The sequence below is a fragment of the Gadus chalcogrammus genome, chromosome 16 (assembly GCF_026213295.1).
Source record: "Gadus chalcogrammus isolate NIFS_2021 chromosome 16, NIFS_Gcha_1.0, whole genome shotgun sequence".
Taxonomy (NCBI): domain Eukaryota; kingdom Metazoa; phylum Chordata; class Actinopteri; order Gadiformes; family Gadidae; genus Gadus; species Gadus chalcogrammus.
In genome coordinates this window covers 14,649,939-14,661,165 of record NC_079427.1, presented here as the reverse complement: position 1 = coordinate 14,661,165, position 11,227 = coordinate 14,649,939, and the positions used below count along the sequence as shown (strand labels likewise).

Below are 11,227 nucleotides of genomic sequence, written 5' to 3'. Positions count from 1 at the left end.
TGTATTGATGTGTGTGTGCATGTGTGTGCGTGAGTGTATGTGTGCATGCGTGGGTGTGAGTGCGGGGGTGTGAGTGTAAGTGTTGTATGTGTGTGTAGGCATGTGCGTGAGTGTAGGCATGTGCGTGAGTGTAGGCATGTGCGTGTGAGTGCGTGAGTGTGCATCTCTCCCTTCCTCTATTTCTCTGTCCATCCTATTTTTTTTCTACCTCTATGTATCTATGTATATGTATCTATCCATCCTACATCTATCAATCTAGGCCCATGTGGTCTCTGTTGCTTTATTCAGCAATTTGAACATATCCAAGATGTACCTTCATTTGCTTACCATTGGCTCCAAGATGGCTCCTGTGTGGCTCTACTATGGGCTTCCTCCTAAGCTGTTTGTTCAGAGCAAAGAAGCCTCGACTGAATTTGCTCAAAGCAACACCGACAACATTTTCCCCCCGACAGGCAGATTCTGCATATTTCATGGAAAAGTCTTCTACTTAAAATGATTACGTTATGGAACATTGTTTATACTGCCATTACATTTCACTGTACCCTTTTACAATTTCCTTTCGAAATTATATCACACAAACTTGCCTTTGCAAATAAGCTTATATTTGGCTTTATTTTCTCAGCTGCCATCTTCAATTGCATGCTTTTTTTTTTTGCAGTGGCTTTGTCAACAGTTCCTCTGGTTACTGATACTGAGTAGATTTGCCTGCAACATTGATTTTACTCTACCATTGCCATCAAACTTTGGATGGCCCATTGATATGTGAAGCTTCCCAGAAAAAAGTGAACTTCGCAGAGAGTGGGTTTGTAAAATCAGCTGAGATCCCGGGTTTAAATTCAAGGTAAGATTTACAAACTATCAGACCACAAACTACCACAATGTTCGATAAAAGATAGACAAATGATGGTCTTGCTAGCCAAGGACTAAAATAAGTAACGTAATACAATCTGACAAAACACGTTCCAGAATCCCCAGGAATCGTTCCCAGCTTGATTTGAATTCATGGGGTTTATTTGAATTCAAGATGGCCACTGGTAGGCTGACCAAACGTCCTCTTTTCCCCGGACATGTCCACTTTTTACGTCCCGTCCGGGGCGTCCGTTTTTTTTAAATTAATTGATGATAATGTCCGGTTTTCAGAAATTATCTCGTCGCATATTTGTTTTTGCCTCGTCGCATATTTGTGTTTCTGGGTCTTTCACATAACCTACTAGTTATTACCATTGTATATGTCTATGGTTATTACGGCCTTCCAAGTTCTGGAAATGGTATCTCCCTTACGTTCCACCTTCTTGCGCGAGCTGACTGTAGAGAGAGTCTGTCATTGGGCGACCGATCTCAGGGTTGCCAGAGCCACGATAATTATCCTCCAAATACGACCATTTTGAGCCTTTGGTACGTTACTTTGCCATTTCCAATCTGGCAACATTGAGCACCTTGCCGCTTCCACTCTGTTTACAACAGCACATTACATCTGCAGCCATACCTCCCTGAATACGCCCGATCTCGTCTGATCTCGGAAGCTAAGCAGGGTCGGGTCTGGTTAGTACTTGGATGGGAGACCGCCTGGGAATACCAGGTGCTGTAAGTGGTGTCGGGTGGTGGCCAATAGGTGGCATTCTTCCCTCTGGCCCCTTCACTCATCAATCCCGAATCTCGATGCCCCAGTGCAGTGATGGGGACACTGTGCTGTGGAAGGTGCCGTCCTTCGGAGGAGACGTAAAACCGAGGTCCTGACTCACTGTGGTCATAAAAGATCCCAGGACACTTATCGCAAAGAGTAGGGGTTTCCCCGGTGTCCTGGCCCAAACCAGGCTCATTCAATCTGGCCCCCTAATAATCCTCCGGTACAATTGGCTGACTCATCAATTCCCTCACTCTCCACCTCAAGCTGGTGTGTGGTGAGCGTTCTGGCGCAGATTGGCTGCCGTGCATCACCCAAGTGGGTGCTACACACTGGTGGTGGTGAGTTAGGTCCCCCCCTTCTGTAAGTGTCTTTGGGTCATTGAAAAGCGCTATATAAATATAATGAATTATTATTATTATTATTATTGTGCCCCTCCCCCCCCGCCCCCCCCCCCCCGCGACGAAAGTGTCCTCTTTTTCACAAACTCAAATCTGGTCACCCTACCACTGGGTGAATAAGGATAATGTGTACTTAAGGCATGTTCTGATATGGGATGGTAATATACTTAAATGAATAGCAGACAGCCCGCACAGCACCCTATATGGGAGCTGATCTGGATCAATACATTCTTGCTAGGCTGCCTTGAGTCTGCCTTGTGTATGAAAAGTGCTACTTAAATAAAGTTGCCTTGCCTTGCCTAGTGCTGTCAGTTTAACGCGTTATTAACGGCGTAAACGCAAAGCAATTTTAACCGCAATATTTATTTATCGTGCGATTAACGCTCTTTTGGCTTGGCAAACGTTGTTGTTTTTTCACCTGCTGTCTGGCAACGACTATTCATGTTAGAAAAACTACAATACTGGATCTAGCTACACCGGAAACAAAACAACAAGCACGCCGCCGTACTTGTTTGGGCAAGCAAGGATACAGAGCGGGTGAAGAAAAAGTGTATGTGTGTTTGTGTGTCAATCTGTTCGAGCCTGCACGAGAGTTTAATCTTATCATTAGCTGTCACGTCTTTCTGACCAATCGCAGTTCAAGGCCCCCCTGGGCTGTACCACTTCGGGAGGGGCCGCTCATTTACTCCCCTCATGACAAAATCGACTTGGTTGCGATGTTGACAGTTTTTGAGTGTGTTGCGTCTGTTGAGAGAGTGAGAGGTTGCGGGCGCACAGCTCAGGCTGCCGGACGGCGCTGCAAGGAACTTTTATAAACACAATATTGTTATCCCGCAGTAATCAGCCCGACAGCCCCGAAAAGTTAACGGCCCACCTGGAATTCTCCCGACTCTCCCGATTACCGCTCCGCCACGTGTGTGTGTGTGTGTGTGTGTGTGTGTGTGTGTGTGTGTGTGTGTGTGTGTGTGTGTGTGTGTGTGTGTGTGTGTGTGTGTGTGTGTGTGTGTGTGTGTGTGTGTGTGTGTGTGTGTGTGTGTGTGTGTGTGTGTGTGTGTGTGTGTGTGTTCGTAGGCGTTATTCGTAATGTGTATAGGCCTACGTACAGTAGGAATATTCATACTGGTTTAAATAATAAATGATTTATTTTTTTAAGCAATAGTATTTCCCATCTTTGCTCAGCAAGAGTTTTTCTTCGAAAGTTCAGTGATTGAAACAAATAAAAGCCTGGGCTATTGAAGTTTTACGGTAGACCTACCCGATGTCAAGTGGACTGGGTGGAATTCACTGCGGGTCTCTTATATCCATCTTACCAAATATATTTTATTACTGTCCTTCTCAACACTCTCTGATCTCACTAAAAGGCTAGCAGCACGAAATCAAGCGATATTAGAATAGAAAAAAAATTGCAATTAATCACGATAAATCCCAAGTTAACTATGACATTAATGCGATTAATCGCAATTACATTTTTTAATCGCTTGACAGCACTAAGTCTTGCATAATGTGCAGATAATCAATAGGAGGTCATTGTCTGTGCTCTGTCCCTCTGTTGGCTGTGTTAACTTAACCACAGCACAACACACCCATCATCACCTAACTCAGGGAATCTGAGGTAGGTCACATGTACACACACACACACACACACAAAAACATGCCATCTTAAACACATTCATGGCGTTGCACACACAAACGTACACACACAAACACACATATGTATATGACATAGAGAGATATCATCTTTGTAAGACATGTATTGCCTCAGCTGTTTGTGTGCGTGTGTGTGTGTGTGTGTGTGTGTGTGTGTGTGTGTGTGTGTGTGTGTGTGTGTGTGTGTGTGTGTGTGTGTGTGTGTGAGACACGTATGTAAATACATGCATAGATATAATAATACATTTAATTTAGAGGCGCCTTTCAAAACACCCAAGGTCACCTGGTATGTACCTTTACAGTGGGTAAATGGAGCAAAGCTATACACAGTGACATTAACGTCCAATATTGTGCTTACTGTTGTAAATTCCCTATAGTTTGTAATATCGTATCGTATAATATATAGCGTTATTTCTATTCAGGCACTTTGGGCAGCCCAGGTAGCGCCGTAGGGTCCTAGAGTTACGAGTTGTACGGGGCTGCGCCAGAGCTCGTTGCGCGCGACCGCTTAACACGCCATCACAGAGAATGCGTTCGTGAAGAGTGAGTAATATTGAACTACGTGTATCTACGTTATATAAATGTTATATACATTCCGTAACTCGGTTCCTTATAGTAGCCGTGATTTGTGTGGTTCTGTTACTGTGTTAATTGATTTACTCACGAACTGGGTAGCTAGTGTATTAGCCTGCATCTCGTGTAGCACGTGTGCGTCACGCAGCCGCACCATGTCGGCCGTTATATTGCACTATTGCATTATTGTGTTAACGTGTGCATGTGGCAGCTATTTATGCCAGTTATGTTTAGATAGCATTTATGAGATGTTGTTAGTACTAGAGCCCGGTGTTTTAGTAGGTAAATCTAGTAATAACTATTTGTCTATTTCTTATTCTGTCTTACAGAAAAACCATTCCTACATCATTCATTTATTCATACATCTGTTCATCCATTCCGTCATTCATTCGGTTGCTTATTGAAGCCATCATTGATATCATTCGTCTGCAAGAGATATAAACATCCTGAACTGTTCCCTGTGTATGCGTCTACTCTCTGACCGGAGTTACCGTCCTGGATAAAGTGATCCAAGCAAACACACACATACATTTTACAATATTGGTCCTTCGAAACCGGAATACTTCACCCACGACGGAGCCATGGACGCACAGAGAACAGCAGCAGCCGAAAGCGGAACACAAGGACGAGGAAGGCCGCGACAACTTCCAGCACACATGCAGGGCTATCAGGTCAGCTTACCACAGTCCCTCATGCCTTATACTGCCTCCTTCAAAGACGACATTGAGAGCGCCAGCGCACAGCAGCTGCAGTCACTCAGCCTGCAGACCGAGTCTGCCGCTACAGGTGACCAGCTATACACCGCGCTCGGGCCCCCTCCCTGTCCCTTTTCGCCAGGAGCAGTCGACGATAAGGCGAGTCAATGGGACTTAGCATCGGATGCTAGCAGTCTGCCCAGCCACCAGCACGTGTCTGTGGGGCTCCAATCGCCACCCACCTCCGAACAGAGCCGCTACAGTCGGCACTTAACAGAATACAGCTTCGATGCAAGCGGACCAGGTCCTCCTACGCAACAGCACACGCCATATACTGGTCTAGGTGTCCCGTCGAACCAATCACCTTGGTTGGACCCCCAACCAGACAGCCGTGTTATTCAGCAGCAGTCGTTATCCCCCCAGCCGGGACCATCTACCCAGCCTCAAGATAAGCTGTCGCTAACATCGTCGCTGTGCACAACAACCGCAGTATTGCGGTCTCAAACAGGTTGTACACTAGGCCAAAGGCAGCAGAGCTACACGTTGACTCAGTCCCTGCCATCAACAATAACTTCTGCACCGCTATTCGGAGCAGTTCCTAGGCCGCCAGTTCCCACTGCGACGAGTATGGTCATGACACAGTCTAACTCCCAGGCGATGCAAGCAGTGGGCCAACAACTGTCAACAGCAGCGGGGTACCAGCCTGCCTTCCATCCAAACCAGCCTGTGTCATCGCCTGTGCAGATCATGTGCGCCAATATGCCAACGGCCGTACAGGCCCTATATCAGCCTACGCCAATGACACTTGCCCAGACAGCATATCAATATGCTCCATCTACGCCTGCACAGCCTACATATCAACCACAGACTGCATATCAATATGTTCAAGCTACGCCTGCACAGCCTACATATCAACCCCAGACAGCGTATCAATATGCTCCATCTACGCCTGCACAGCCTACATATCAACCCCGGACAGCGTATCAATATGCTCCATCTACGCCTGCACAGCCTACATATCAACCCCAGACTGCAACAGCGCAGTACCCCGCACACCAGCTACCAGCTGCAGCTGCTCTCCAGCCAGTGGGCCAGCACCCAGGAGGCATGCCTCAGCAGTTTACCTGTCAACCACCCCCAGCCTGCTCCAACAACTCAGCCAGCCTATCAGCTGGTGCCTCTACCACAGTACCAGCTGAGCCATCATCCACAACCGGTGTACCACCCCCAGCCTGCTCCAACAACTCAGCCAGCCTATCAGCTGGTGCCTCCAGCACCGGTCCAGTATGCCCTTCAGCCCCAGTATACACCAACACAGATGCCATCCGCTCTCCAGCCTCCCAGGCAGCCAGTCCCAGTACCAAAACTGCCTAAGTTGGTCAACGACAATGAAAGAGACTTCACTGACCTTAAAATGGCGCTGGACCACCTACTCAGTCCCCACACTGAACTCTCTGAGCATTACAAGTACCGTGTACTTATGGAGCACCTGGTTCTGGATGAAGCCAGGTTGATTGCACAGTCCTGCAGGCATTATGCGCAGCCCTACACCGCCGCCATGCAGGCCTTACAGCGGCAATACGGACAGCCACATCAACTCGCACAAAGTGAGATTGCCACGATCCTGAACTCTCCTGACCTCAAAGCAGGAGATTCCAAAGCCTTCCAGAGCTTCGCCCTTAGCGTCGACCTGCTAGTGGGAATGCTTACATCGCTGGAAGGGCCCAACGGAATGGAAGTGATGTCGACCGGCCATGTCGATCGGCTCCTGAGTAAGCTCCCTAAGCACTCGAGGGACGGCTTCGTGGAGCATCTACAGGTTCAAGGTCGCCTCAATACAAACAGCCTAAACCCATACAACCTTCGAGACCTCTCAGACTGGCTCAGGGTGAAGGCTGAAGCTCAAAGACTGTCCGCAAGAATGGCACAGCGCCATCGGACTGAAGGGCCACAGGCCCCCAACAGAGATAGGCAAGTTCCTGTGCCCAGGCCTCGCAACCTCTCAGTTTATCATGGCTCCGACAAGCCTAAACCTGACAGCCGTCAGCTTTCAGACACGTTTAGGTCGGAGGCCAAGCAGCAGAAGTTCGAGAGGATATGTCTCTTCTGCAAGAGTGCCGATCACTACCTATCACAGTGTCCAGACATCGTCCGGCACTCACCGGAAGAGATCGAGAAGTGGATAGCAGACGGCAAGCGTTGTCGTAAGTGTGGTCGTACCAACCATAAGCAAGATGCCTGCACCCTGAAGAAAGCGTGCAGTGAATGTCAGGAGGTTCACCTCAGAGTTCTCCATACCATCACCAAGCCAGGTCCCGGTGTCTACCTCATCACGCCAGAGGATCGCGCCTCACTAGCCAACTCCAAGCAAGGAGGAAAGGTGTACCTCAAGGTGGTGCCAATCATCCTTAGCCATGGGAGTAAGTCGCTGCACACCTACGCGATCCTTGACGATGGGGCCGAACGCACAATAATACTGCCAGCTGCCGTTCGTCACCTGGAACTCAAAGGCGAAGCCGAATCTCTCGCTCTGCGGACGGTCCGCCAAGATGTGGCTCGCCTCACTGGTGCGTCGGTAAACTTCCATGTGGCCTCCCTGGCACGGCCTTCAGAACAGCACCTGGTTAAGGGTGCCTTCACAGCGGGACGGCTAGCCCTGTCAGAGCAATCTTACCCCGTAACTGCACTTCAGAAGCGCTATCGCCACTTGAGGGGCCTCCAGCTGCATAACTTCAGTAAGGTGCGTCCGCTACTGCTAATCGGTGCAGATTGCACCCACCTGATCACAGCCAAAGAGCCCGTCAGGTTCGGCCCCAGAGGTGGACCCGCAGCTGTACACACAGCGCTCGGCTGGGTGCTCCAGGGTCCAGATGGTCTCGGGTCTCATGCTGCTTCATGCTACTTCACATCTCTCAAGCCAGCGCCAGACGACTACTACCAACATGTTGAACGTCTCTGGCAGCTCGACGTCCTCCCGTTTCGAAGCGAGAAGCTAGCAGTACGGTCCCGTCTGGACCAAGAGGCCGTGAGCATCCTGGAAGCACGCACTGAGAGGGTGAAGGTCATTGACACATTCCGGTACGCCACACCTCTGCTCCGGGCTAAGGACGCGCCACTGCTGAAAGCCGCTGCTGAAGCAGTCATGCCAATGCTCCGCAGCACAGAACGCCGACTGGAAAAAGACCCAGCTAAGGCTAAAGTCTACGAAGCAGAGATCCAAAAGCTCATCGATGGGGGGTGCGTTACCAAGCTCAGCAAAGAAGAGACGGATAAGTCCAGTGAGTCATGGTTTATTCCCCATCACCTCGTCCATCACAACGGCAAGGATCGCCTAGTCTTTGACTGCTCCTTCACCTACTGCGGCCTCTCCCTTAATGAGCAACTCCTCCCAGGTCCAACCCTTGGACCATCGCTCATCGGGGTCCTCCTGCGATTCCGGCAGTATGCTGTCGCCATCAGTGGAGATATCCGGGCAATGTTCCATCAGGTTCGGCTCCTGCCAGAGGACCGGCCATTGCTGAGGTTCGCCTGGAGGAACCTGCGACGCGAAGAGCAACCTAACATCTACCAGTGGCAAGTCTTGCCGTTCGGTACAACAAGCAGCCCATGCTGTGCAACGTTTGCGCTGCAGAAGCACGTCAAAGACCACGCAGAGGGAAACGAAGACATCCTGCAGTCCATAGAGCAGTCTTTCTACGTGGACAACTGTCTCCAGAGCCTTTCAACACCCGAGTCTGCCAAGCTCCTCGTGGACAAGATGCGGCAGTGTCTGGCCTCGGGAGGATTCGAGATCCGGCAGTGGGCAAGTAACTTCCCATCTGTCGTCTCCCATCTGCCTTCCACTGCCAGATCAGAGAGCACAGAGCTATGGTTAGCTGAGAAGAGCACCGACCCTCAGGAGCCGGCTCTGGGCCTACGGTGGCATTGTCCGACCGATCAACTTGGCTACAAGCCCAAGCCGATGGAGAGCGAGATTCCCACCATGCGCCACGTGTACAAGGTGCTGGCCAGACAATATGATCCTCTTGGATTCATCATTCCCTACACAACGCGGGCCAAGGTTCTCGTCCAGAAACTGTGGGCGAAGAAGAGGAGCTGGGACGACCCAAACCTTCCTCCTGACATCCTTGAGGCCTGGTCCAGCTGGGAGAGGGAACTTCCGGAGCTGGTAAATATCTCCCTACCGCGAACCTACGCACCACAGGACATCGCCAATGATGCCACAAAGTATACAATGCATGTCTTTTGTGATGCCTCTGAACAGGCATACGGTTCGGTAGTTTACCTCACAACGAAGAGTGACGACACTGTCCATGTTTCATTCGTTATGGCAAGGTCTAGGGTGGCTCCGAAGCGCCAGCAGTCAATGCCACGTCTAGAGCTCTGTGCAGCATTGACAGGAGCCCAGCTGTCCTCCCTCGTTCATCGAGAGCTCACCTTAAGCATCACCCAGACCTTCCTTTGGACTGACTCCACCACCGTCTTAACCTGGTTGACATCCGAGTCCTGCAGGTTCAAGGTCTTCGTTGGAACCAGAGTCTCAGAGATTCATGACCTGACGTCCTTGCACACCTGGCGGTATGTGGACACGGCCAACAATCCAGCCGACGATCTCACCCGCGGCAAGACTTTGGTTGAGCTGGCGGCGCCAAATCGGTGGATTCAAGGGCCATCGTTCCTCCGTGGTCCACCTAAAAATTGGCCATCGCTTCCCACCTCCACAGAGCCAGAAGATGCTGCTGAGCTCAAGCACAGTATCTTCTGCGGCCTCACACAGATGAGTCTGGCACCTCAAACACCAGACGTCACACAGTTCGACAGCTGGACAGACCTGGTCAACGCCACCCAGCAGTTATTTGATGGGGCGGCGGCTGACCCATCACTACCTCAACCGGACCTTCTTGACGCCGAAGCCCTCCTGCTGAAGGCTAGCCAAGCAGACTGCTTCCCAGGAGAGATTAAGTGTCTCAGGGCCGGTAAACCAGTACTGCCCAGCAGTAAGCTCAGTACGCTTACACCGGAGATGGATCCAACAATGGGTCTTATCCGAGTCGGTGGACGCTTTCGTCGTATGGACACTTCCTGTTCTACCGACATCCACCCCATAGTTCTCGATCCCTGCCATGCGGTAACAAGACTCCTTATCAAGGACGTGGATGCACGACTACTCCACCCAGGACCCGATAGGGTCTTCGCCGAGATCAGGCGCAAGTACTGGGTCCTCCGTGGGAGACAGGCTATCAAGCACCATCAGAGGACTTGTACGGAATGCAGAAAATGGAGAGGGCAGCCAGTGGTTCCAATCATGGCGGACCTACCCCCTGCCCGCCTGCGGATCTTCAAGCCTCCGTTCTTCTCGACGGGAGTGGACTGCTTTGGACCATACGTCATCAAGGTCGGGCGGCGCAGGGAGAAACGATGGGGTGTCATATTCAAATGTCTCACCACTCGATGTGTCCACTTAGATCTGCTAAATAGTATCGACGCCGACGCCTTCCTCCTAGCATTGAGGCGATTCATCGCACGTAGAGGCACCCCTTTCGAGGTTCTCTCTGATCAGGGAACAAACTTCCGAGGTGCAGAGAGAGAGCTGAAGGAGGCGTTCGCTGCAATGGAACCACAGCTACAAGAGAGACTTGCCAAGCAACGGATCAAATTCAAGTTCAACCCACCAGCGGCTCCCCACTTTGGTGGCGCCTGGGAGCGTGAGATACAATCCGTCAAGAAAGCCCTGCAGGTGGTGATTGGTGCTCAGTCCCTCCAAGAAGAAGTCCTGCTCACAGTCTTAATTGAGGTAGAAGGCATCCTCAATTCCAAGCCCTTAGGATACGTGTCGTCAGACGTTGGGGATCCGGATCCTGTGACACCAAACATGTTGCTGATGGGGCGGCGGGACGCCTCCTTGCCACAAGTGTCCTACGCTCCGGACCCACTCACCAGGAGACGGTGGCGTCATTGTCAAATGATGGTGGATCACTTCTGGACACAATTCATCAGAAGCTACTTACCGTCTCTTCAGGTCCGCCAGAAGTGGCACCAACCTACCGATGATCTTCTCCAGGACACTGTCGTGATGATCGTCGATCCTCAGCTGCCGCGTGCTCATTGGCCCGTTGGGAAGGTGGTCAGGCTGAATGCCAGTGCCGATGGATGCATCCGGTCTGCTGAGGTCCAAGTGGGGGACAAGACTTACCTGCGACCAGTAGCACGCCTTGTCCGGCTGCCAGCTGTTCCGGACGACAACGCTGATCCAGGGACTCCTGTAGCACCTTAGGGAATTTATTTTG

At 50.7% G+C, this 11,227-nt stretch overlaps 1 non-coding gene across 1 annotated transcript; it reads left to right on the top strand.

The window, feature by feature from the left end:
• The first annotated feature begins 1,472 nt into the window (after window positions 1-1,472).
• Window positions 1,473-1,591, top strand: LOC130406751 (5S ribosomal RNA). Its single transcript, XR_008904507.1, has one exon. It is a non-coding gene; the product is annotated as a 5S ribosomal RNA (ribosomal RNA).
• Window positions 1,592-11,227: the final 9,636 nt, after the last annotated feature.